General features: G+C 45.2%; 1 protein-coding gene across 5 annotated transcripts in view; it reads left to right on the top strand.

The window, feature by feature from the left end:
* The first annotated feature begins 5,835 nt into the window (after nucleotides 1-5,835).
* The window catches only part of Hecw2 (HECT, C2 and WW domain containing E3 ubiquitin protein ligase 2), a 355,297-nt gene continuing 333,164 nt past the window's right edge, over nucleotides 5,836-27,968 (top strand). The window contains exon 1 of one of the 5 annotated variants that reach the window (XM_052749448.1): nucleotides 5,836-5,953. The gene's annotated coding sequence lies outside the window, so the exon portion shown is untranslated. The other 4 variants (XM_052749450.1, XM_052749449.1, XM_052749447.1 and 1 more) reach the window with 4 other exon arrangements.

The following is a 27,968-nucleotide window of genomic DNA, read 5'->3' as shown; positions in this document are numbered from 1 at the left end:
GGGGCGGCACCCACAATGGCCTGCACCTCCTCCATTCAGCACTAATTAAGAAACTGCCCGACAGTTTTGCCAGCAGCTGGATCGTATGGAGTCCTTTTATCAGTTGACACTTCCTCCTCCCTAATGACTCTAGCTTATGTCAAGTTGACATAAAACCAGCCAGAACAAAGGGGTAGCAAAAAGAAGCTGAAACCAAGAATTCTGGAGACTAAGAGGAAATTTTTTTTTTTTTTTAATTTTAGACAAGGTCTTGTTATATAATCCATTCTAGCCCAGAATTCCAATCCTCCTACTTCAGGTTCTCCAGGCTGGGATTCCAGACCTGTGCTACCAAACCCAGCAGAAGGAAACGACTTAACCAAATGCAAGAGAAATCCAAGTGAGCGAGTGATTTCAATGAAAGTGGGTTGATGTTAGGTGTCTTAAGGATGTACAACCTAGAAAGCAATTTAATAACTATCTTATTTTAACACAGAGATAACATACCATGATGCAAAGCACATCGGAGATGTGGTGGTTTGAACAAGAATAGGTTCAGATATTTGAATGCTTAGTCATCAGGGGGTGACACTGTTTGAGAAGGAATAGGAGCTGGAGGAAGTGTGTCACTGGGGGAGGGCTTTGAGCTTTCAAAAATCCATACCAGTCCCAGTCTCTCGGCCTGCAGATCAGGATGTAGCTCTCAGTTGCTGCTCCAGGGCCAGCAATGAGGCCATGTTCCCGCCATGCTCCCTTCCATGATAATAGACTAAACCTCTGAAACTTCAAGCAAGCCTCCAGTTAAATGTCTCCTTTCATAAGAGTTGCCTTGATCACGGTGTCTCTATTAGCAATAGAACAGTGGGTAAGACTGACGAGGCCGAGGCACGGTGACAGTCCTGAAAAGGACATAGCTGTTCCGTGTCTCAGTTTTCTCTCCCACCAAGCCGTAAAAACAGTGAAGCCAGTTGCTTCTCTTTTCCTTCTTCTTGCTCCTCCTCTTTTTTTTCCCCCAAGACAGGGTTTCTCTGTGTAGTCCTGGCTGTCCGGGAACTCGCTCTGTAGACCAGCCTGGCCTCAAACTCACAGAGATCCTCCTGCCTCTGCCTCCTTATTGCTCGGATAAAAGGTGTGCACCACCACTACCTGGCTGTGAAGCTAGTCCTTTAAATGGGACATTATATATTGAACTTATCGAGAAATTCAAAGATATTTTGCCAGTAATACAAGGATGGCGTTTCTTATAGCTCTTCTAATTTTGTCCCTTTGAGACCTCCTTAGGTCTTGGTCCCAAGACAGCACTGGGAAACCCAAAGGCTGTGCTGCGAGCCAGAGGAAATCCTAGGGAGACGGAAGGAGGAGGGGAAAGGAACAGCATCTCTGGCAGTTAGAGCAGGCGGTAGAGAAAGAAGGCAGGCAGACACAGAAGAGGACCCTAAAGCCACAGATGCAGTCCTCAAAGTATATGTCTTTTGTTCAATTTGGCCCAGAGTTGTGGATGGATATGTTAAAGCAGGAATTCTTGTGTTGATTATATTTAAACGTTAGTCAGGGGTGCCACAGGTTGCCCTGAGGTCAGCTGCCTCACGGCAAATCCCAGAAGTACAGTGATGAGAACCAGATGATGGGAACCCCTGTGCTTAGATCTGCTGAGCTAGGCTGTGGAACATGAACACAGCACATTGGAGTGACGTGTAGAGGAGTCTGGAGCAACCGTGGTAACTGAGAGGAAGCCGGACTATCCCCGAACAGCGCTGAGCCTCTTGCAAACTGGGAACTCGAAGGAGGAATCTCAACAGCCACAGGCTTCACGACGGAAGCCCCCGCTGAAGGTCCAGAGGTGGAACCAGCTGACTTTCTTCAGTTTAGGCGGCTCAGATGGCCATCCCCCATGGAGGAGGTTTGCTGGAGGTTACCAAGACCATCTGTGTGGGATAGGCACACAGCTGCTGCCACATAATCTCAGCGGCCACCTCTGTTAACTTGGAGTCAGGAGGAAATGTGGAAATCTGAGCATTTTTTTTAATGGAAAGAATTGAGAATTAACTTAAAAAAAATCTCTTTAAACGTTTGAACTAATGTAACTAATTTGGCTTTTCTTTTAGATTGAAAAATGTTTTATTAGCAAAAAGGGAAGTTTGAATTGGAATCGGGAACTACACAAAGCAGCCCACCACAGCAGCCTTGACAGCGATGACGCCTCTGCAGCGGAAGGACGAAGCTATCCACCCCGTGTGGTGATATTTTATTTGTGCTCTAACAAATAAAACTTATCTGGGCATCAGAGGACAGAGCCAGCCACTAGATTAGACACAGAGGCCAGGCGGTGGTGGCACACACCCTCAAACCTATCACTCGGGAGGCAGAGATCAGTCTGGATCTCTGTACGTTTAAGGCCACACTGGGAACAGAGTCAGGCATAATGGCACAAGCCTTTAATCCCAGCACTTGAGATCTCATGTCTTTGCTTAGAAAGCACACACGCCTTTAATCCCAGGAAGTGACGTGGCAGGGTGGAGAACGGTCTATAAGGTGTGAGGAGACAGGAACTGTCCTCTGTCCTCATAGCACCTGCAAGATCATGGTGCATGCAAACTCACAAAGGCTCACAGACATACACACAAATCTTTAAACAACAACAACAAGGAACCCAGCGCTGTCCTCTGATCTCCACACGGTGCCATGAGACAACCTGCATGCCTGCATACAACCTGTAGGCATGAGCATGTGTTCATGATACAAATGTATGCAGGCATTTAAATGGATATTTTTTGGTCCCCTGATTCCCTAGTTACATCTATTTATTTACTTTCTTCTTATAGCTGATAGACGAACTGCTACAGAAATGGATGCTCTTAAGGCCATATTATTAAATTATTAATTTCTTTAATTTGAAGTTTCCACTCGGAGTGCTACGATTAGGCTACAGACACAGGTGAGATGGGGAACAGCTATGTGGGAACTGGACAATTCACGATTCAGAGTAATCTTGAAGAAAAAAGGTATCATGAATACAGGAGGAGGGCCGAAACATAGTATTTTATTTAGAATTTAAAACGGCTCTCAAATCACACATTTAAGGACCTCACAATATTTTAAACTTATTTAATTCCTAACAGGCCTCTGTGATCCTGCATTACAGTTTTGGTTTGTACTCCTGGGTTTCCTTTTCATATGATCAATTTTTTTTTTTCCTATTTTTGGTTTCGATGTTTCTTTCTGATGCAAAACCAACCCCTGGGGATGTCACATGCCTTTTTTTTAATTTAGTTTTTTTCAAACTTGGAAAGCATATGCAGTTTCTTTGAGATGTAAAGAATGAAGGTGGAGGATTCGTCAGGGACCACATCCAGTTACTGAACTGAAGGAACGTGACTTCCCCGCGGTCAGAGCCCTGAAATGCTTTCAAACTCTTCCAGTTCTGCCAGACACGAGGAGAATTATGATGAAGGAGAAGTCAGGATGAGAAGAGACAAATCTGGAATCAGTACAGGCTGCACAGGCTGGCGGATTATATGCAACAAACTCATTATTCATCGTTCTAAAGGTAGGAAGTTCAAGCTCAGGGTGTTGGCATGGTTGGGCTCAGGAGGTCCTCTCTTCAGGATGCAAACTGTTTTCTTTATTCTGGTATGATACAAAGGGTAAAAGAACTCTCCAGGGTCTCTGTCCTAGCATTTTTCCTAATCCCACTCATTAGGAGTGCCTTCATGATTTATGACCCTTCCAAAGGCCTTATCCCCGATAACACCTCATATTGGGGTTTAGGTTTCCAGCCTCTGAATTTTGGGGGCTCCTAAACATTCACTCCACAACATATGTCTTGAGACAAAAGTATCTTATGTTTGAAACGTTTATAGATGTATAAAACCACATGGACATGTCTCTAGGGCCACCTCCACGGGCCTGGGAGGTCTCCGCAGTTTAAATTTCTTGAAATATGCCTTTGAGTTTTGCTCTGGATAAGGGGTCAGGATAAACACCCATGAACTTGATCATATCCACAGAGAAAAAGAGGTAACTGAGGGAGGATTTAGGACACCGTCACATGTGTGACGTTAAGGGCCACGTAAAAACCCCCGAGAAAGTGACCATTAAATGCTTGGAGTCTTGTGAGGTATGAGAAGTATTTAAATTAATTATCAAGGAACATTTTCGAATGTTAACCTAGATGACTAGTTAAGAATTTTCTTGGAATGAGTGGGACAAGAAAAAGCTGAGACCCAGTCAGGGGCCTTATCAGGGGCAACCCACACTGAGTAGTGGTGGCAGCCAGGCTTTGGAGTCTTACGATTTTAGAATGTTTTTGCTATAAAAATTTATAGCAAAGTAAGTTTTTGTCACCAGTCACTGTGGTTGATATATTGGAAGTTTTAGGCAGTTCAGACTGCTTTCTAAGAACAACATCAATAAAAACTCTCCCAACCCCCCATCCAAACCAACAAAAAACCCAAACAACAACAACCCAGGGCATCCACTGTACCACTATTCATTTTCATACTTTTTAGTTAAAGGACAGGTTGTGAGGATGGTTAATCAATATGGGATGCTAAGGGTCCAGGTGCAGGCTGCCGGGTCTAAATTGTAGACTGGCTCATGGCATCCCACGGGATTCCTGGTACACACAAGGCTGACCCGGAGTCCAGTCAATAGAGACTGGAATTGGACCTCTGATAGCATGAGTTCCATCAATGATGCCTGCGATGATAGATTTAGGGACAAATGCATCAGGGCTGTTTTTGTGACCAGTGACAGAACATAAATAAAAAGGGAGATGATTTGACATGTTTGCCTCCTTCTCGGGCCAGACACCCTCTTCTTCATCTCAACCTTTCTTTCCCACGTGGGCTTCTTGGTAAACTCTAGCGGTCCTTGCCACCTGGCTTAGGTCTTCCAGCTTTAATGAGACTAGTTTTAATAGCTTTACATTTTCTGAACAGATCCGAGGAAAGCTTCACACTGAACTTTTGAACTAATATGTCCACCCCATAGCCAGACATTGCGTTCTAGAAGATGATGGCTGGCCTGTCTAGGGGTCTGCCAGTATCCAAGGAACTAGAGACTCACTGTGGGTGAGGGACCGATAGGAACCACTGTTACTAGAAAAGAAGAGTTGGGGAGATCCATAATACTCAACACAGACATTCAAAAAGTATGCATATCCATTACTCGGGGGGGGGGGGGGAGGAAGTATTGTTTTACTTCCTGCATAAATATAGTTAATCTACGAACCAAGTAGCTCTTTCCCATGTCTATATAGGCACCATGTAAGTACTGTAGGGGCATAGTCTTAGATTTCAGCATTACCCATTTACTTTTTTCTAAAATGAGACTGACTCAGAGAAGATGCCATAGAAGAAATACATGGAAAGCGCCAAACATCTACATAGCAAAATTGAGTTTTTTAGTGTCCTCTCTAAGCCAAGTGCGATTTTAATAATACATTTTTCGTCTTGACCCCACCCTGTGTGTGTGTGTGTTTGTGTGATCTATGTGTTACTTACTGTCTTGCCCATACAGGTGGGGAAACTGAGGCATGACGCCCCTGACTCAGCTTTTGGAGTAGAATTTAGAAACAAGACTTGTCTCCATGACCTCAGCGGGTCCCCTTCATCCTTCGCGAAGCCTCTAGGAACGCTCCTGTCCTTCGCTGCTCCGCAGCCTAACTCAGTCCTCCAACCCAGCAGCAGCAGCAGCAGCAGCAGCAGCAGCAGCAGCAGCAGCAGCAGCAGCAGCAGCAGCAGCACCACCACCACCACCACCACCACCCGCCCCGCTCGCTCTGGAGCGCCGTGCTGAGGGAGGTCCCGTGGCCGGGAGTCTGGCCGCTTCTCCCCGGGGCTCGGCTCGGTCAAGCTCCCGGGGTCCCCGACGTGCAGGCGGCCCTCCCCCCGTCCCCCCTGCCCAGCGGCCCCCAGCGCGGTGCGAGCAGATGCCGCCCAGGCGTCCGGCGGACGGGGCGGCGCGGCTGGAGGTGAGCAAGCCGGCCGGGGACCCGTGGCGATGCAGGGGGGGGGGGGGGGGGAGGCGGCGGGCGTCGGCGAGGGGGACGCGGGGCGGCCGGTGCGCGGCTCGCGGGCGACGCCTGGAGAGCGGGCGGGACGGGCGCCCGCCCGGGGCCCCCCGAGCGCGGGGAGGACACGGCTCCGCGCGTCCCCGCCGCCGCCGCCGCCGCCGCCGCCGCCGCCGCCGCTGACTCGACACAATCGGCGGGTCGCGCGGCGTAACCGCGGGTGGGCGGCGGCGCACGGAGCCGCCTCGGGAGCGCCGAGGCTCGGGTCGCGGCGTGCCGGGGGAGGATGCCGGCTCCAAGGCGAGCCGGGGACGGTCGCTGAGACGCTCGCCGGTCCCCGGGAGCCGCGTAGGCTCCGTAGCCGCGGCCGCCGCCGCAGCTCCGGAGCTGCCAGCTCGCTCGCCTGCCCGCCCGCCCGCCCGCCCGGCCGGCCGGCCGCCTGCCTTCCTCCGCGGCGCGCACTGGCGGCTCGCGCGCGCGGCGACTGCGGGGCGCGCTCCCGCCTCGGCCGGGTCCCCACCCGCAGCCCGCCCGCCCGCCGGCCCAGGTGAGTGCGCGGCCCGTGCCCCGCGCTCGCCCCGCAGGTAGCTAGCGGGTGGCGGCTTTGTCTGGCTCCCTCGCGCCCTGGCGCGGGTCGGTCATTCATTTGACATTCTGCTCCCGGAGCGCCCGCGGACCGGCGGCGGGCGCCGGACGCGCCTGCTGATTCGGTGATTTCCCCAGGAGCTGGGACTTGGGGGCTCCTGTGAGCATCACTCGAGGGAGAGGAGGAGGCGGCGGCTTCCTTTGCTTTCTCTTTGGAATGTGTGGTGAGCATCCTCTGCTGGAGCTTGGGGCCTGGAGGAAACCCGGGCTGCAGATTTAGACGTAGACGTTTGGGAGGACGTACAGCTGCAGAGGTCTGGCTCCTTATGCCTGTGTCTTCTTCTCCGTGAGCGGCGCTCAGCTGCTTTTCGTTTATTATGATTAATTTTAGGGACACCGTCACGGGCACAGTTATTTCTTTTCGAGTTGGGAGCCTTTGGAGTCAGCACAGAGAGCTCGCGAGTAGAGTTATAAGGGTTCAGTCAATAATAAACTTGGAAAAGGACAGCGTCGGTGATCGTATGGACAGAGGTGAACGAGAGGCAAACTTCACCGCGGCCTTTAGCCTTTGTGGATAAGATTTCTGCTTTGCTCCTCTTGAGTCATGCAAACTCGGAATTCTTGTACGTATGTCTTTGCCAAACTGTGCAACTTGTTTTTGTTTCTTTTTTTGAATAGTTGTGTGTGTGTGTTTGTGTGTGTGTGTGTGTACTTTGTCGTTTAGTAGAAAAATTGAGTAATCAGTAGTCTTTTATTAGAAATTGTGAAATTTGGTGCATTTGTTTGCCTTGTAAATATGATTTTCTTTTTACTGCCTCTCCTATTCCCTGAAGGGCTCATTTCTTCTATTGCCTAGAGAGTCAGTCAGCCTCTCTCTTTCCCTCCCCCCTCCCCCCAACAGATGGCTTTATGTGCCAAGAGGTTATCTTTAAAATGTCAGTCACTTTACTTACAAACAAAGCAAGCTTAGTTCTGGAGTTTGTCTCTGGAGTTATGAGGGCCAGTGTCCTAATCTGAGGGGATGACTTTAATGGTGTCAAGATCTGGATGCTGCTAATCTGTTTGGTCATCAGAAGATTCCTGCAGGGATTGTTTATGTAGCGTGGGACAGATGGTGTCCCTAGCAGACAGGAGGAGCCAGGCAGAAAGGGGCATTGCACACTTAGAGACTGTCTGCTGTATTATTGGGAGGCGCAGCAAAGTGAGGCCAAAGGCAAGAAAGTCATAATGTTGACCTCTTAAAGGGGACATTTGTTATCCAGCAACCGACATCATTTCTTTCTTTTCCACATTTAAAAACTCATCATTGAATTGTTTGTTTCATTACTACATTAACATAGGTAAGATAGTTTAAGCAGTTACAGCAACACAGATAGATGCCTTTGAACTTAAAAGTATCTTACCACCTTGTGGGGAGTAGTCCCACTTCTCTTGGTCCCTGCGTATATCTGGCACCTTGGACTCCCAATGTCTCCAAGCTGCAAGGACCTGAGTGTCCCCTGCGTCCGTTTACATTGGTTTCTTATATCTCCTTGGTAGGTAGTTTCCTGACCTCCACCTTTGCCCCCAAACTCTCAACTCTGGGCATTAATTTACTTCCACGATGACGCACCTGTCCCTAGACATTTGCTTCCCTGTGACACCCATCATAGGTTGGGGTGCCTCTTGGCAGTGCGTCTTTGTGAAGCGAAATGATGTCAGCGAGGAACTCGAAGTCATTCTGAACATTTGATAATCCAGCTGTAGGTTTCCTGCTTCTGTAGATTTCATGCTCCGGATTGCAACTTGATCAAACATTGGTTTTCGTTTGTTATGAATGTGAAGGAAAATATTTTAGCAAATTGATTTTTTTTTTTTTTTTTTTTACCAGCCACGAGACTAAACTTCATGATCCAATAGTGTTTGGCTGAGCTGTGCAAGAGACTTGAGATAAAGAGCTGGGACTCTGAAGAACTTGGGCCGTGTGCTCTAAGGAGGAAAACATTCATTCTTGCACTTTTCAGAACCTTTTCACCACTGACACTGACCTCAGCAAATGAAAAAGAAACCCAAGTTGTTACTGTATTTGAGGACAGATACAGTGGCTTTCTTTCTTGGGGATTGTTTTGCAGGAGGGATGGATGGCTTTGGGGCCCTGCTTGGTGTTGAATGTACTCTGTTATCAATGCAATGATCTGATATCTTTAATCCTTGCTCTTCAGTCTGTGCCCGATGTCTGTGTCCTCATGGGTGGCCATCCATGTTGTGAATTGTTCCTTTGAAAGAAAATACGCTCCTGGCTTGGGCTTGCTCCGGACCTGGCCTGTTGTAGTGCTCAGTAGTGAACTGCTACCTGCTTAATCCTGGGTGGAGGAGGTGGTGGGCGAGTGGAGGTGGGGGGTTGGGGCTTGGGAGGGTGGAGGAGGTGGTGGTGGGGGGTTGGGGTAGTTCAGCATGGTGTGTTGGATAGGAACTAGCAGCCTAAGACACTTTGTTGTTTCTAGGCCTAGGCGTGAAGTTTAGTTGCTCCAGCAGGGGCAGGGTCGCTTCTCGGGGCCCAGGAAGCTGCCACAGGATGTGAATGATATGAAGGAGAGATTAGAAGGGTGACCAGACCTTCTGGTTTGCCTGTGATGGTGCCATTTTGTCACTACCGACTTATCTCCACTTTTAAAAGTTTCCTGGTTCGGATGATAAATTATATGATCACTCTGGAAATGAAGGTGTCTTGGGTGATATTCACCAGCCTTCCCTTGACCTCAGCTTTCCTTTCCTTTCCGTTTTTCTTTTCTTCTCTCTTCTTTACTTTCTTTCTTTGAGACAGGGTCTCATTATATAGCCTAGGTTGACCTTGAATCCAAGGTCCTCTTGTTTTGGCCTCCCAAATACCGGGATTGTTGGTGTGTACCACCGTGCTTAGCTGACACCAGATTTTGAGCGTGCTTAATGTCAGTCTTTTACTTCTTAAATATTCAGTAAGAAAATAAGATAGTTGAACCTGAAAAATACAAAAGGAAAAGACATAGTGGGGAAATGAAAGAATGAGATCCATTTCCGCATGTGGAGAGAGGGCGTGCTAAGTCCTGAAGAGTCTGTCGTGGTTCTAAGCCCCTATTACTGCCTTCAAGACAGCAAGCGTTACCTCCTGCCCTTTATTTAAGGCTGACACAAATTGGCTGACTCCTGCGATTTGGGAGGACAGTTGCTCCAAACCTTGATTGTAGATTGAGTGTTTACGTGGTGCTTACACACATGAATGCCTGCTCCACCATCTAGGGTTAGACACGGTTCTTGGATATTTGCTGGGAGTCCAGAACACAGATGCTTCTGTATAGTCTCGACTCCACATTCTTGCAGTTTCCCCGGACAATAGGGGCGCTTTTGTTTTCTGTACTCTGTTCTGTTTCCAGTGGGATTTTGGCCTCAGCTTTTCATAGGGAATGCATAAGAAAATAAACTATACAGCCTGTGCAAGTTTACATTGTGCGAGTAACCTGATGAGGCTTTGGGCTTTGTATATATGAAGTTTTGGGCCTCTGATTCCATGACTTTTGCTGGAAAACGTGTCTGTTTCTAACAGTTCACTTGTAGTCCTGGCCAGGAGGTATTATGTATGGGTTGTCTTTAGCACTCAGTCCACCAAAGTCCTTAACAGCTTGGTCAGCAAATCTGAATAAGAATAAAATTTATTTATCTCCTTTATAAATATGATGACTAAGTAATTTTTTTCCAGTCAAGGACATGTTTGTGAGTAGAATGTGGTACTACCTGGAAAGGGCACCAAGCTAACCAACTGAACTAGCTCGGATTTCTAAGTTACATTGCTTGTTGCTATGATCAAATATCTGACTTAAAGAAGGAGGGGTTTATTAGGTTTATAGTTAGAGGGAATAGAGTCCATCATGGCAGGGAAGATGGAATTTCTGAGGTGGTTGGTTACATTGTATCCACAGCCAGGCATCAGAAACTAATGAATAACTCTTGTTCATCTGGCTTTCTCCTATGTATTCAGTCTGGGACCCCAGCCCATGGGAATTGTTTATCTATATTTAGGGTGAGTATTCCCATATCACTTAAGCCCATTTAGGAAGTCCCTTCCAGATGTGACCCGAGATTCATTTCCATGATGATTTGAAAATCCAAGTAAGTAAGTTTACAGTCAAGATTAAACATTACACCAGGGAAACCAGCATGTATGGCCATCCTAATTATGATCATGAACTTGAGGTGCTGGAGAGATGGCTCAGCAGTGAAGAGTGCCTACTGTCCTTGCAGATTAGGTGTACCCCCCAGCACCCGGTCAGGGGGCTCACAACCAGTTCCAGGGGATACAACATCATCTTCTGGCCTCCACAGACAAATTCACCCATGTGGTGTGCACAAACACAGGCACGTACACACACATACACACGTATAAAGAGAATAACTAAATCTAAAAAGAAATTGTGAACTTTGGTCTTTGAGGTGGCTTTGGTTGGCCTGGAACTTGACTCGTCTGAGTGCACATATGTCTCCACCTGGATTTCAGATTGCTAGTTTTTATATAAAGAACATTCACCTTAGTTTCTTCTGGATTTGTTCAATTTGTATGTTTATGTGTGTGCTTGCATATGTTAACAGAATATTTATAGTTATGGCTATTGTGTGGATAAAACAAACCACTAAGAAGCCGTGGTCGTTAGGAAATTACATATTTAATTTCTTCCATGGATTGGCTTTTAAACTAATTCTCTGCGTTCGGTCTTTCCAAATTTTAAATCAGTTCCTGATCTTGTCTGGTTTTAACACCATTTGTTGCTATAATGTTTTTGCTTAAAATTTCGATAGTCTACAATGTTCTGGTTTAAGTCTTAAAGAAAGATCCATCCACAGATTGGTGGTTATGGGGAAAAGGAAGAATTCCACTTGTTCACTTACTCCCTCAACTGGGTTTTTATGAGTTAGTGTCTGATGTTGGTGCTGGCTGTACACCAGAGAATAAAACAATGAATGCCAACCATGTGGCGTTTTCATGCTATGGAAGGCCTGGAGAATAAGTCAAATAAAAAAGGAAATGATGTAGCATGGCAGAATGGCAAATGTGGCAGAGAAATGTGCTGTGCGGAGAAAGTGACCCCAAACAGAGACTTGAGAGGAAGTCCCAGTGTGCCGTCAGCATGTGCAGGGAAGTGGATATCAGTGTCAATATAAATGCGAATCTCTATGCATTAGAACAAGGGAATCTGTGTAGTGCATACGGAAATAGGACGAAGTATATATACTTACGTAGTTACAGAATGGAGAGAATTGCGGGAGGAAATGGAGGAAAGGGCCAGTCCAAATGTTTGGTCTGTTGGGTGATCTGTATTTGGATGTGTTCAGAGATCCACACGGAGACTGGTATGATGCTCTGTAGATACCTGGGAGGAGGGGATTGGGGTCGGCAGTGAGGTCAGAGAAGTAGCATGGTGTAGTAGGGCTTGTGTAGGGCCTTGAGATAGGAGAGTCACTATGATTTCTGCAGGCATTCTATTATGTCTTCTTTAAAAACATTTTTAAAATTGTGTGTGTATGGATCTTTTGCCAGCATGGATGTCTGTGCACCGCATGTGTGCTGTGCCTATGGAGGCCAGAAGAGGGGATCAGATCCCCTAAGACTGGAGTTATAGATGGTTGTGAGACACCGTGTGGGTGCTTGGAATCGAACCCAGGTCCTCTGGAAGATCAACCATGGCTCTTAACTGCTGCAGAGCCACCTCTCCAGTCCCCTATTATATTTTTGTGAAACTCGTAAAGAAGACTATCTATCAGTATATATAACCTACATTCTGTTAATGGTCCATTTCATGTTTAATATATATTCTATATCACTTATTTAGTTTTTATTTATTAAAGTGTGTTTTACAATTTCTATCTCTCCCACTTCCGTGTGTGTGTGTGTGTGTGTGTGTGTGTGTGTGTGTGTGTGTGTGTGTGTGTATAGGTTGAAACTGAACTCAGGACTTCATGCATGTTAGGGGAGCAATCTACCATTGAACTACATTCCAAGCCCTACTACTACTATTATTAAGTTGTATTTCTGTTACATAAAATTTGGCCAGTCATTTAAAAATGGTCCACAGACAGAAGGGTAACCCACAGTGATGAAAATAATAGGTTGAGCATACCCAGTTTGAACTCTGAGATCCAAAATGCTCTCAATCTGAAATCTTTTGAATACCACATGATTCCTCAAGTGGAAAGCTCTGTACCATGAAGGGGTATTCAACCTGTATTGATCTAAGTGTCGTGGTCCAGTGTGCCATCAGCATGTTTAGCGAAGGGAATATCAATGCAAAATATAAATGTGAATCTCTTTGCATTAGAACGAGGGCATCTGTGACGTGCATATGGAAATATGAATGTATGACAAAGTAACTTTTTAGTGGGTTCACCGTCCATTCATTTCTGATCTCCGTTGGGAGCAAATCCTTAATCAATGCCTGTTATGAAACTGTGCCATGGATGCTTTTGTGTCCTTTTCAAACAAAGCACAGTGGCTTCTCTGTTACCCCATTGAGGTTTTCCAGGACAATCCATAATAATGCTTCTCTTACCAGTTCCCTGTGTTATATGACTAAGGGCAGGTCCGAGACCGTAGTTCTACTAGTCTACTAAAGGACTCTTATGCTGAAAACAAGTATGGGCATCTTATTGAAGAGACACTTGGAAGACCAGCTGGGAAGCTAAAGACAGACATTCTCCTTAGAAACCAGAAGTTTTGAACAGGATTTCTTTGTGGAACGATGCGGTCGGCTGCTGGACCACATCACTGGACTGGAGTGTGGAAGAGTGAGTGCACACGATAGCAGACATTTCGCTTTGTGCTTGGGTGAAACAGCGTGTCACGCGAGCGTGAATCGGCTTTTGGCATTAGTTCAGGGAGGAGTGCTTGGTGAGGCTTTGTGACTTATCGCTGAAAACTTGTTCTACAGTGGATGAGGTTTTCATTCTGGTTAGCTACCATTTATGAGATTAGAAAAGATACTTCAGAGGGGACTGTCAGAGCACTGGTTTAGATACATACAAGAATGCGGTGGTGGTGGTGGTAGTGGTGGTGGTGGTGGTGGTGGCGGTGGTGGTGGCGGTGGTGTGTATGCACGCACACCATGGTGCGCCTGTGGAGGTCAGGGAACAACTCTGTGGTGTGAGCTCTCTCCTTTCACCTCTGTGTGGATCCCAGAGAGCAAACAGGTTGCCATGTTTGCATGTCAAGCATCTTTACATCTTTACCCTCTAACCCGTCTTGCTGACCAAAGAATGTGAAGGCTTTGTGAGGGAACATTGTAGTTAGCAGCCAACCATCTGCTACCGAGGACCATGCAGCACTTTCTCATCTTAAGGAAACGCTGAAACAAAGCATGGAGATTATGATTACAGCCGAATTGTGTTCCCCCGAACTTAGGATGTACTGTGCCAATTGATGGGCAGCGAGTATAGATACTTCTCCGTGTTGATGTACACCGGCTGAACAGGTGCTTATATGATATTTTATCTGCAGAGTCAGATATGTGTGTATTAAGAAAGTCTTCATCTTGATGTTGCTGCAGACTGACTCTATCCTCTCCAGTGGCTCATCTCAGTAATATACTTTGCTCACATTAAACCATGGCAAGGGCGGGGAAAGCAGGGGCGGGGGATTGCTAACAACTAAAACAGCATACCACAAGCTTCCACACGAATTTCTTTACTAGTGTTGAAGGTCCGCCTGACCCCAAAGGGTCAGGGAAGTAATATTTTCAGGCACGGATGGTCTTTCAAGTAATATACAGTAGCTTTCAGTGATTCACTGAAGAACAGGTGCTCAAACTAACAGAGCGTGGAACCAGCAGATTGCGATGATAAAAAGACGAAGAAAAGGACACTTGATATCGGATAGCCTGGAGAGAACTGTGGTGGGAGGAACCCAGCGGTAGCTTACTAGGTGGGTGGGAGGCAGGTGGAAGTTGGGCAGTGTGTGACGAACGAGCAGGACCTTTCTTAGGCTTTTGCCTTACTGCTTTGCTTCAGAGAAATGGACTTGGTGCCAAGGATTTCAGGGTGTGGTCTGTGTTGCTCTTGGCCCCACCTACAAGTGATGAACGATTCCCAGTGGTCTTCCTGTGGTGCTAGATTTTTTTCTGTGTACGCCTCCCCGCTTTCTCCCTTCATTCTCCTTCATCGTTCCCCTCCCCTGCTTCCTCTGTTGAGCCTGGAGTTGGCATCTTTAAGCTAGAAAAGACATTCCAAGCTCTGCCCTGTATTATCACTTTTGCCAGGTGCTATCCAGGGCAAGCCAGCAAAGAGCTTCCAGGAGGGAAATTGTGTGCTTTCCACGCCTTACCTGCTCCAGCCAGCAGGTAATGCACACGTTGATATTTAACCCCGACTCTTAGGAAGGTGCATTTCCTCTCCTCCCTCCTTGGGCTTTAGTAAAGATGGAGTCATGGCCCTTGGTCTAATGACTTTTTTGTAGTGATGATTATTATTTAACGCTAGGCCAAAACTATTTATTTTTCTTCATTGAACAAACGTTGCGACTCTTTTATGGGCTAGGCTCTGTGCTATGTGTGAAATGGGCAGCAGAGACAAGGACAAGCGAGCATGCGCTCATGATGCACTTGTGACGAGATGGGGCGTTTTAGTAGAATATAATGCACAACCAAGACCTCTTCGATGGAGTGGCTGGATCAACCTGAAGTTGTATTCATCACTCACTGCATGAGAGGGGGGTGGGGAGCTTTGACAGGTTTCTGAGAAGAATCAGGATGATTGAGGATAGAACAAAAATAAGATCTGTGAGAGCTGAGGACCAGGGATGCAGAGGACGGCAGGGCCTGTCTGAGGGAGCGAGCAGGTGTCTCTTTGTGTTTGCTTATATAGACTTTCACACATCCACAGTCTTCCCATATGAAGGGTGACTGGGGTGACTGAGTGACTGGGGTGACTCAGGTAAAAATGATATGTTAGAGGAAAACGGAAGTTTTTGTCTGGCAGTTGAAGGAAAGCTGGAAAGGGCCCCAGAGACATACTGTGTAGCCTTTCTGCATGGAAATGCTCACTAGGGTTTGTTAAGGGTGCTTGCCGGGTTCTCGGGAGATTAGTCCCATGCCTCCTTTACCCAGGATTCTTTCGGTGGGTCTTCTTCCATCTCATGAACACCCCAGACTCAGTTCTTGCTCAGTACTTCTGCCACAGGAAAGACCCGGAATGCCCATCAGTCCTACTTACCCTCATGCCTCAAATTGCCTTTTGATACACAATTGAAAACTAATGGTTCTCACCCCCCCCCCCCCCTTCTGGACAAACTCCCTCTCCCTTTCCTGAAGACATTCTTAGAAGTCAAAGTCTCTTCTTTGTCAGTGATTGACAGGAGGGTGGGGGTGAGGTGAGTATCCATGTGAGGGGAATGAGTCTGGTTTGGCATGTTCCTCTTTGATATTGATATTTCCCTTCTTGGCTCCATTGTTTTTATTAATCTATTAGCAATTAAGATTTAGTCATTTTGCTGCTTTGGAGAGTTGTTACCCGTTAGTCTTTTTGTTATCTGGATTTGTGATCATTGTGAACCTGTGGAAGTCTAGCCAATGCTCTGTATAATGCCCAGTATTGATCACATAGAGAATATACAATAGTCAATGCCTAAGCTAAAGGAGCCATCTGTTTCTTCTTTGGGGATCTTTATAAAAAGGCAACTATTTATGTAAATGAGATGTTAGGAGGTGAGCGTTTTTGTATTTTAAAATCGGCAGAATGTGACTTGGAGGTCTAGTTCATTTACATAACTTCCTCTCAGAAACCTTCCATCAAAGGCCTCTTGGCACCTTGCTGTTGGAAGAGGTTCACAGCTAGCAGCATCTGCATCACTCTCGGGCTTCCTGCCAGACCTGCCGAATTAGAATCTGCACCTCGCACACATGCAGTGTTTCCTTTACTTATTAAATGTATTTGCAAATTGTATATAACACACAGTTGTACATATCATGGGGTAACACGTTTTGGTCAGTAAAGTTAAACATGCCTATTTCCTCAAACATAGATCTTTTTGAAAGTTTTTAAAAAGTCGTGTTTTGAGAATTTTAAATGTGAATACACTGTCCTTACAACGTTCCCACATCTCCTGTCCCCCTTCCAGTTCTTCCTGTGACCCCCCTGCTACATTCTCTTCCCAAATTCATGACTTCTTCTATAATTACAGACAGACAGACACCCACACACATGCACACACATGCACACACACACATTGTGCGTACACCCTATTGTGTTGTGGAATATTATTTTGAGATGTGTTACATTTGTTTAGGCTGTGGAGCATTTGTTTAATGATGCAAAGCTGTGTTGCATTCTTTTATGTTGCATTTGTTTAACTCTGTGAGGCTGTGTTACTGTGCCTGTCTAAAACACCCGATGGTCTAATAAAGAGCTGAACGGCCAATAGCAAGGCCGGAGAGAGAAGTAGGTGGGGCTGGCAGGCAGAGAGGAGACGTCGAAGGGGAAATCGGAGAGGAGTGAGAAAAGAAGGAGGAGAGAGGGAGGAGGATGCCAGGGGACAGCCACCCAGCCGCACAGCCAGCCCCGGAGTAAGAGTGAAAGTAAGATACACACAAGTAAGCAAAGAAAAAAGCCCAAAGGCAAAAGGTAGACGGGATACTTTAAAGTTAAGAAAAGCTGACAAAAAATCCAAGCCAAGCCAAGGCTGGGCGTTTATGGTTAAGAATAAGCCTCCATGTGTGATGTATTTGGGAGCTGGGTGACAGGCCCCCCAAAAGGGCAAAAACAACCGTTGATGTTGTCAGTATGGTACGTGGGTTTAGAGCCGAGCACGTAGGCTCAGTTGACCTAATAGGGAGACCATGCCTAAAGGAAACCAACTCTCTCTCCTTAGCAGCTACTGACTGCTTAGAGCTGTTTAACTAGGGTGGGGTCTTGCCAGCCTTTCCCCTAGCTATGTTGTTATGCCAACTGGTGTGCACGTGCACAGGTCTTGTGCAGGCAACCATATTCTTGAGAGTTCAGGGATGCAACATCCCTGTCCTATCCAGAAAGCATCATCATGCAGCAGTCCTCTGTGTCCTCTGGTTCTTGCAATCTTTCCAACCACTTCTTCTGCAATGTCTCCGAGCCCTGACTGGAGGTCTTGTAGTCTGCAGGGTCTATAGATAGGTAGGACTATTGATAACGTTTCTTCCGTAGCACTTACACAGTACCTTCTGACAGTCCTTAGGAAGGAGACTTCCCAGTTGGTACCAGCCCAGTTCCTCTAGGTTCTGTGACTGAATGTGTGGTGTCTTCAGTAATAGGGTTTTACCCTCAAGTTCTGGCAGACATATTACTGATATGTGTAGTGAGCCCACTACTCAATAGTACCCCGGACCTAACTCTTGCTGAAGTGCCGTTTACCTCTCCCCATCTCTCCCTGTCCCCTGCCCACCGTCTGATGACTATCATCCTACCCTCAATTCCTGTGATGTCAGCTCTCTTCGAGTCTGCATGTGAGTAAGATCAGCACTTGTCTTTCTAGGCTTCGCTTACTTCACTGCACAGGATGGTTTCCAGGTCCGTTTATGTTGTCACAGTGATGGCATTTCATTCTTCCTGGAGCCACAAAGAGCTTCGTGACTAGGTACCACGTTTTCTTCATCCATCCCTCAGTTCACGAACACTTGCTTCTGTTTCTTGGCCTTGTCAGTAGTGGCACAGTGATCTTGGGGGGTGAATTCGGATGTATACACAGTATTAGAATTTCTGGATCATTGGTAGCTCTTTTCAGTTTTTAAATAAGCCTGCATATGGCTTTTCATGTGAAAGAGTTCCTTTTTTTTAAACACACTTTCACCAGTACTTGTTATATTTAAAAGTTGTTTTTTTTTTTAAATACAAACAATGTATTTTAATTATGTTCTCCCCTTTCTCAACTCCTTCAAGATCCTTCCAACTTACTGACCTGGCTAACTTCATATTCTGTCTCTCTTTCTCTCTCTCTCTGTCTCTGACACACACACACACACACACACACACACACACACACACACACACACACACACACACTACAAAACAAAAATCAAAACAAGAAAAAAAAAAACAATTTAAAAAATGCCCAAGCAAAACAAAAAGTTCAGAAAAAATATCATTGAATTCATTTTGTGTTGGCCAACTATTCCTGGGCCTGGGACCTGCCCTGGAGTGTGGTTGATATACCTAGTGACACTCCATTGGAGGAAAATTTTCCCTTTGCTGGCAGCTATAAATGTAATTTTTTGGTTAAGGGTGTGACTCTGTGTCCACTTCCCCACCTCAGTGCTAAGAACTCCGTCTGACTTGAACCTGCGCAGACCCTGGCATGCTGCCTCAGTCTCTGTGAGTTCATATGCACATCATCTTGTTATGTCTGGAAGACACTGTTTCCTTGGGGTCATCCATCCCCTCTGACTCTTACAATTTTTCTAATAGATCCACAAGCCTTGTTATCTTTAGTCTTTTTTAACGATAGTCATTCTTTTGGGGATGAGTGATGTCTCATTGTAGTTTTGATTTACACTGTCCCATTGGACATTTTTAATGTACTTTTTGTTTGTATGTCTTCTCAAGAAACATCTTTTTAGATCCGTTGTCCATTTTAAAATCAGAACTTCTTTTTTGTTATTGAATTTCTTGATAAATTTGGAGGGGCATTTAAAAAATTCACCAGAATTCAGAAATTTAGGGGAAACATTTATTTCAAAGTGAATAGTATCTCTAAAGGAAGAGTTCATTGGTCTGTGGGTGAGATCTCAGTGCTTTCTGCTCTGTGGCCTGGAACTGTGCTGCTTTGTGTAGGAGCTTTGAGGTTGAAAGATGCCAGAGAGTCCTTCATGATTGTAGATGGTAGGCCGATGTTAGCAGTGTTATGGGAAGATAGAGAAGCTATGCTACTGAAAGACTAGGAGAGGTTGGAAGGGGTAGAGGAATATGGATTTGCTGCCTAAACCTAGCAGTGAGGGCAGAGACCTTCCTCTGGGCATTGAGCATGGCTTCCAGGCCTTGGATTTCTCAAACTTCATTATCGTCAGAATTAGCTAATGATAAGTGAATCCAGCTGGGTGTGTTGTGCATGGAAACCTGTGGGTCATAGACCTGCACACTCATCACAGTGGGTGGGGATGTCATTGCTTGGCTTGCACCATTGGTGCCAGATTTCTGGAAATGAAGCTAAAAATGCATGTATGTAAGACATCTTGAATGCAGCTCATCAATAAGTCATTAAAATACTTTTGGAGTAGCTCATGCCAAAGAAAATTCATGTGCTGCCCACATCCGGTTTGCAACTCAGTTCAGACTCACCAGCACGTATCAGAGGACGACAGTCCTTGGCTCAGTCCGTGCAAGGCACCAAACAGTGGTTTAGACCTAGTGAGCAGAAGGAGTCTCTACTAAGTGAAAGGGATAAAAAGATATAAAATAATGGAGTTGCGTTTGCGTTGACAGCTCACCTCGAGAACCTTAGTAGGGTTTTGAAAAAACAGTAGAGGTGCCTTAAAAAGTAAAGCCTCGGTCTTGGAGAAGCTGCCAAGGAACCAGCTTGGGGTCGAGGCAGAAGCAAAGAAATGGAGACGTGGGCAGAAGCAGGCATTGCCACGTTATGGTTGCGCACTGCAGCCGGGCAGTCATGGCCCCAGATCGTAGCTCGCACCTGCTCGTGCTGAGGAGACACTGAACTAGGTTATCTCATCACTGATAGTTGGCACTAGGTGACTGCTGACTTACAGAGCTGGCCACTGCCTCTGTGAACGTAGGAAGGAGTCGGAACCTTATCGAGGGGCTTGCTACTCATTAATTTCTTCTTCACCTAAACTGCCCAAGGGCAAGGGCAGTCTGTTATTAGCTTTTGTGGTGTAGCATTTGGCATGGTCTGGCTCAGTGAGTGCCTGTTGAGTGGAACTGATTATAAAAGAGTAGTTTATTTTCTGTCTTAAAAATTCTTCTGTAGGAATTCACTTTCTCTGCTAGTTTAAAAAATTAACAGCTTTATTGAAATATAATTCATATACTCTAAAATTGCTATCTTGAAACAAAAATATGAAGCATTTTGAAATATTGATGGGTCATATCTTTTTCTTTTTTTGAGTGAGGGTCTCTCTGTGCAGCCTAGGTTGGTCTTGAACTACCTGTGCAGCTACAGATGGAGTCACACGCATGATTCCCCAGCCTCTGTTTACCATCCATTGAAATTACAGATGTGTACCCCCATGCCTGGCAATGAGTCACACTTTTGTTGAAGAAAATTTTGTTATTTTCTTTCTTGTGTAATTATAAAATATATTTTACTTTTAGCTGAGTAATCTCAATAGTTTAGCAAATCAGATGGGTTACTTTAAACAATTATTCTTCATGTCTCTTTCTTTCCCTCCCTCTCTCCCTTCCTCTCTCTTCCCTTCCCTTCCTCCTTTCTCTCTTTCTGTGTGTGTGTGTGTGTGTGTGTGTGTGTGTGTGTGTGTGTGTGTGTGTGTGTGTGTATGTGCCTGTGCGTGTAAGTATGGAAGACAAGAGACAGCACTAGATCCCCTGGAACTGGAGTCACATGGTTGTGAGCTGCCTACGTGGGTACCGGAAACCAAACTTGGGTCCTTTGAAAGAGCAACAACCCCTCTTAGCTGCTGATCTATATTTCCAGCCCCAGGTGGTTTTCCTTATATTTCTACATTCATTTTATTTTTTGAATAAGCCTTTTCAGTTTTATTCAGTCATGGTTTACAAATAGAATCACATGTATGTGGAGTGTATACTGTTTTGATCTATATGTGTGCTGTGAAGTCATCAGTGTAGTAATGCTTGTTACATGTTCATTGCTCGCATCCTTACTTTTTTTGTGTGGTGAGACCATTTAGGGTCTATGCTCTTTCCAAGTTTCCACAATGTAGCGTTACTAGTTGGGGATGCTGCACTGTCAACTGCATCTCCGGAATGTTCTTCGTGTGACTGAAATGTTGCATCCTTTGATCACCATTTCCTTATATCCCCCCACCCCCCAACTCCTGGCAACCATTTTCAGGTTTTTTTCTATCACTCTGATCATTTAATTTATTTTCAAAATTTTACTTTTATGTGTGTGTGTATATGTGTGTGTGTGTGTGTGTGTGTGTGTGTGTGTGTGTGTGTGTGTGTGCAATGCCACAGGTATGTGAGTGCCTGCAGAGGCCAGAAAGGAACATGAAGTTCCATTGAGCTAGAGTTACCGACATTTATTTGTAAGCTGCCCAACATTGGTGCAGGAAGTCATCCTCTGGAAGAGCAGCAAGAACTCTTCCTGATGACTTGTGTCTCCAGCCTGCAAGTCTGATCATTTAGATCACTCTGTAGGTGAATGATGCTTTGCCGTACTTATTATGTCTGGCTTGTTTCACTTAGTATAGTGTCTTCCAGGTTCATCCATGGTGTTGCAAATAGCCACTTTTCCTTCTTTTGTAAGGGTGGGCATATATGTCCACACATACACACATATAGTAGAATATTATACATTTGTGGATATACGTACATGGAGCATATTTCCTTTCCCCTCCATCTGCTGGTAGACACTTTGACTGTTGAGAATAATTTGCAATAACTGCTTGGTAACTACACGGAAATGTAGTTGTATCTTCAAGATGTTGATTTCATTTCTTTGGGATATGTATCCAAGGATGGAATTGTTGATTACTGATCATCTGATCATATGTTTGTGTGTGTGTGTGTGTGTGTGTGTGTGTGTGTGTGTGTGTGTGTGTGTGTGTTTGTGTGTGTGTGTGTGTGTGTGGTGTTCAGGTGTACGTACCTATTCATGGATATGGAGGTCACCATCTTTTTGGAGATGATCTATTTAATTCTTTTGATGCCTTTCAGTTTTGATGAGTTGTATGTCCTGCTCTTTAGTTGTTTGAGTACTTTGTGCATTTGGGGCATTAATCTTCTGTCAAATCCACGGCTGTCTTTCTGTTCTGTCGTCCTTTCTTGCAGAAGCTTTTTGATTTGTCTCACGGTAACTGTGGGTTGTGCTTTGGTGTCGGGTCTGAGAGGCCATTCCCAGACCAGTGTTGAGAGGGTCTCCTCTGCTTCTTGCAGAAGTTCTCTCCCAGGTTTAAGTCTTGAATCTTTTTTTTTTTTTTTTTTTTTTGGTTTTTCGAGACAGGGTTTCTCTGTGTAGCTTTGCGCCTTTCCTGGTACTCGCTTTGGAGACCAGGCTGGCCTCGAACTCACAGAGATCCACCTGGCTCTGCCTCTCGAGTGCTGGGATTAAAGGCGTGCGCCACCACCGCCCGGCGTCTTGAATCTTTTTTGAGTTAATTTTGGATGTGATGTGAGGGAAGAGTCTGGGTGGGAACACCCAGTTTTTCCAACACCCTTCATCGATGACGCTGTCATGCCCACATTGTTTTCATCAATTTGTCAAAGGTGACAGACAATACACTTGTGTATTTACCTTGGGTTCCCTGTTCGGTGAGTTTGGTCTTGATGTCTGTCTTATGAAGGAACCATACTGTTCTGACTGCTGTGGCTTTGTAGTGTGTTTTGAATTCAGGAATTGTGGTACCTCTGATTTATTCTCTGTGTTCAATACTGCTGTGATTGTTCAAGAGCTTCTGTGGTTCAGTCTGAATTTTAGGATTCTTTTCTCTTTCTGTGAAGAATGCTCCTGGGAGCTGAGTGTGGTGGCTCCTGCTGGCGTATGAGCTCGTGGGAGTCTGATGAAGAAGGTCAAGATCACCTGGGGCTACAGCAGTGACTTCTAAGCTGGCCTAGGATAAAGAGTGAGACCTTGTCTCAAAAACAAACAAGCAGAAAAACAAAAGCATAAATGCTTTCAGGACTTTGGGGATGCATGGAATCTATAGAGGTCCTTGGGTAGTGTGGACATTCAAACAATATTCGTTCTTCTAGTCTGTGGTTGTGACGTGTCTTTGAAACTTGTCGTCTTCAGTTTTCCCCTTTAATTTTTATGATTATCAGTGTGGAAGTTCTTTATCTTGTTAATCCAATTCATTCCTAAGAACTTTACGTTTTTGTTCTTATTGTGAAGTCTGTGTGAGTGTATATAATCCCGTCTGTGCAAACACAGCTAATTTTACTCTCGTTTCCATGTTGCAGTCTCCCCCCTCCCCTCCCCCTCCTTATCTCCCTCCTTGCTTTCCTCCTTTCCATCCCTCCGTCTTTCCTCTCATTGAGTTTATTCTATGCTAAATTGGCTTCCATGCTGTAAGTTTATTTTTATTTTTCTTTTGTGCAGCCGCCTCTTCTGGTTTAGGAACAACCTGCTCTTTTTCTCTGAGGATTATCTCAGTGTGGCAAGGCAGCTTATGGGTTGATCCCATGCAACATCTGGGCTGTTTCCTTCACCTGGATATAGCTCCTGACTAGAAAATTTAAATCCAAACCCTCAGTTCAGCATTACTCGGCATTTTTAGGTCTGTGATGCAAACATTCAACACTTTTCCCGTGTCGCTGATGCTGTGCCCTGTCCTCCAGCCGCCGGGTCCGGACAGGGCACACCTACCAACCCCACCATTGTCCTGCCAGAATGACATGTATTTCTTCTTTAAAATGACCCTTTCAGATGCTTGGGGGCTTTTCACATATTCATAAGTTTGGTGGTCCAGGTAGTTTTCCCCAGTGTTCTTAAAGTGAACCCAAGATCTGAAGCTTTGATTCCTATGATTTTTGTGGGGTCTTCTGGACCAAGAGACTGATGAGCCGTTTTACCAACAGGCTGCTTCTTGGAAGAGAAAACTATCTTTGTTTGTTTGTTTGATTGCTTTCCTCTGCCTGCCTCCTGTTTGCCTCAACTGGCACGACTGCTGCACACATGCAGGGTTAGGTGGTTGAGGGACTATTGTTAGACGTGTGTGGGAAGTACCTTCCCACTGAGTGGTCCCCGAGTCACATTTAATAAAGACGAGTCTTGAGAATAGGTCTTTCCCAGATAACCGCCAGGTCAAATAATGGCGGTTCCCTGGGATGCCCGGCCTCTTGGAGAAGCTACCAGCCTGTTCTGACTCCAGTAGCTGCCAGGGTGCTGGCTTCCATAGTTGCCATGGCTGTCGCACCGTGGCTCCAACGGTGCCACGATATTGTGGACTGAATGCTGGAAACAGATGAATTATAAAAACTCATACAGGAATGTCCTAAGATACAGCCATTTTTTTCCTTGAAGGAAATGTCTTCCTGCTGTTCATTTCCAGAGCTGTGAAATGGCAGAACTTTGGGCAGGGTTTTTGGTAGGTTGTTTTTGGTGTCACGGGGAAGCACATTCCTGGAGATACTTACGTTATTTCGGAAGTATCCTTCCCCACCCCAAACTTTAAAGTAGCCATGACTGTATGTTTTTCCTTTTTAGATTTTGAAGCAAGGACTTCTATTTTTTGTCACCTTTTGCATGTTTATCTCCTCTTCTTGTTCGATCCCTACACTGGTCTCCATTAAAAAAAAAAAGCCCATGTGCAGATGGATGACGTCTTGTTATGAGAATGGCATCTTGTTATGTTGCTCCAGGGAGCCGCTGCCACCTGCCCCTCCCAGCCCTCTGAGTAGCAGGGACCATGGGGACATGCCTCTGTGCTCAGTAGGAAACGTGAGTTGTGATGAGCACGTGAGTCTCAGCTCTGGCTACTGTAACATAGCATAGATTGAGTGCCTTAAACAGCAAATGTTTGCTTCTCATCATTCTCGACGTTAGAAGCCCAAGGTTAGGGTGCCAGGTGTTAGGGGGTGGTGGGGGCACTTGTTCTTGGTTACAAACAGATGTTTTCCTGCAATGTCTTTGATTGGCTGTAGCATGAATCTTAGAGCGTCTTGTTAATAAAATCAAACCTGAGCCAGGTATTGGGGTTAAAGCTAGAAGATCAGAGAGATAGAACAAGCCAAGCTACCTCACCTTGCCGGATCCTCAGTTGGTCTTGTTTCCTCAGACTGAAGGCCTCTGTGTCCTCCTCATATCCGAATGGCTCTTAGCTGTGCTGCTCAAAATCTAAAAGCTTGAATGCTTAACCAGCCAAATGCTTAACCAGCCAAATGCTTCTAGTTTCTGGTCCTCACGCCTTATATACCTTTCTGCTTTCTACCACCACTCCCTGGGATTAAAGGCATGATGAGTCACCATGCTTGGCTGTATCCTTGAACACATGGATTTCTGCCTCTGGAATGCTAGGATTAAAGGCATGTGCTACCACTGCCTATCCTAAGTGGCTTTTCTGTTCTCTGACCCCAGATAAGTTTATTAGGGTACACAATATTTTGGGGAACACAATACCACCACAATTGGCTGAAAAGGAACTAGTTCACCCTATAATTCTGTTCATGAAGCTTCTACCCTTATGATCTAATTCAGGTTATCAATGCTGTCACAGTGGGACAATGAGAGAAGAGTTTCAGTATAGAATTCCAGGAAGACACAAGCATTCAGTGTATTGCAATTCATAGCATAAATGCTACCACCTTATCTTTTTTTTCTTCATTATGTAGCCTTGGCTGGCCTGGAACTAGCTATGTAGACCAGGCTGGCCTCAAATTCAGTTATCTGCTTCCTTCTGTCTCTGAAACACTTAGATTCAAGGTGTGAGCCACCACTCCTGGCTGTCTTACCTATTTTTAAATGTACAGTGCCCTAAGTTAAAATGTTTCCCATCCTGTAGAACCAATCACTGGACTCTGTGTGTCTGGTGAAGCTGAAACTCTGTTCCCTTGAAACAAACATACCAATTTCTCTTCTTTCAGTTGTTAGTAACTTTGGTTCTGTTTTCTTTGTAGTGTAGTGTGTTGGTTTGTTTGTGTGCACGTGCGTGAGTGTGCGTGTGTATATGTATGTATGTATGTATGTATATGTATGTGTGTGTATGTGTGCCAGAGGGGCTTTCACTTTGACTTTTGAGACAGGATTTCTTATTGGCTTAGAGCTTACTGGCTGACTAGTGAGCCCTGGGGCCTGGGGATCTTCCTGTCCCTACCTCCCCAGGACTGAGATAACAAACTGCACCACCATTTGTGGCTCTTTTCATGGGTACTGGGGATGTGATTCAGATCCTCATGCTCATGTAACAAATACTTTCCTGCCTGAGCTATCTCTGCCCCACACTCGACTTTCTGAGGTAGAGTCTCATGTATCCTAGGCTGGCCTGGAACTCACTGTGGAATGATCTAGAATTTCTGATTCTCTTGCCTCTTCCACCCAGGTTCTAGGATGACAGGCATGTGTGTTCCCCTCCCCAGTTCCGTTTTCTGTGTCTATGAGTTTGGTTAACAGCAGTAGTTCGTATAACTGTATGTGTACAATATTTGTCATTTTGTGATGAGTTTAAAAATAATTTAGCATGATCCCTTCAATGTTCATGTATGTTTCAACGTATGTCAGTCTCCAGTTTTTAAAGCTGTAGTTCAAGAGGTTGAACCCGCAACCTTGTGTGTGGAAGTCACGTACTCTCCTCTAGGCTGCTTTCCTATCCCCTCCTCTTAATTTTTAAGACTGAATACTCCTCCACTGTGTGCTTAGTACATTTTCTTTATCCATTCGTCCATTTTGGGACACAGGCTGCTTCCACCTTTAGTTATTGTGAGAAACGTTTCTATGAACAGGGATTACATGTATGCATTCCAGACTCGGCTTTCCATAGTTGTAAGTATATGATTGACTTTTATCTTTGTATGAGAACATCTATAGAAACATCTAGCTTGACTCTTTTTTAATAGGCTGGTAAATGCTGTTGACCAATTCTTCTGTGAAGAATACATCTCTCAGGAGACGTGACTAGCCATCCTTTTCTGGTTGTTTCTAGATATTAGACATTACTTCACTTGTCCTGTTTTTCTTCAGTTAAACTTTATGTGATAAAGTTCACTGGGGTCAGCAAATGAATAAATCACAGAGCTAAATGTAATCTGACCTCTGAATCCTGGTTCAATAAATTGCTGCCTCTGTGTTATTTTGACGAAATAAAGAGGATAAGGATAAAAGTTATTGGAGTTCTTTTGAATAAGCAGTGAACAGCATTTCGTAGTTTAAATTTCACTGATGAATTCGTAGGTTATCAGGAACCATGCTGCAGGAGGGGTTGCTGCTGGAGTCATGTGTGGATGTGTGGCCATGCATTCATTGTATTTTCAGAATGTAAGCATGATTTTCAGAGTGCCTGCATGATACAGGGAGGTAACATAAATTTGTGGGGCGCAGTGGGTGAGAGGCTCACAAGTTGGGCTTACAAACACCTACCACTTGCTGCTTGAGGTTATTGCCCTAAAATGCAAGATATGCCCATTTTCCAAGACAATTCAGAAATAGCGTTTATTTGAAGTCTTCTTATTTTAAAAAAGAGGGCAAATAACTTGAAAAATTTTAAACATTCAGCTGTCAGCCCAAGTGAGTTTGTAGGCTGCATTTATAGTTCTCAGGGAAGTCAAGAAGTTTTTGAAGTTCCAG

The sequence above is a fragment of the Peromyscus californicus genome, unplaced genomic scaffold (assembly GCF_007827085.1).
Source record: "Peromyscus californicus insignis strain IS unplaced genomic scaffold, ASM782708v3 Scaffold_21__1_contigs__length_65335640, whole genome shotgun sequence".
Lineage (NCBI taxonomy): Eukaryota > Metazoa > Chordata > Mammalia > Rodentia > Cricetidae > Peromyscus > Peromyscus californicus.
Note: the sequence above shows the minus strand (reverse complement) of the source record. Positions and strands in the feature narration are given on the sequence as shown.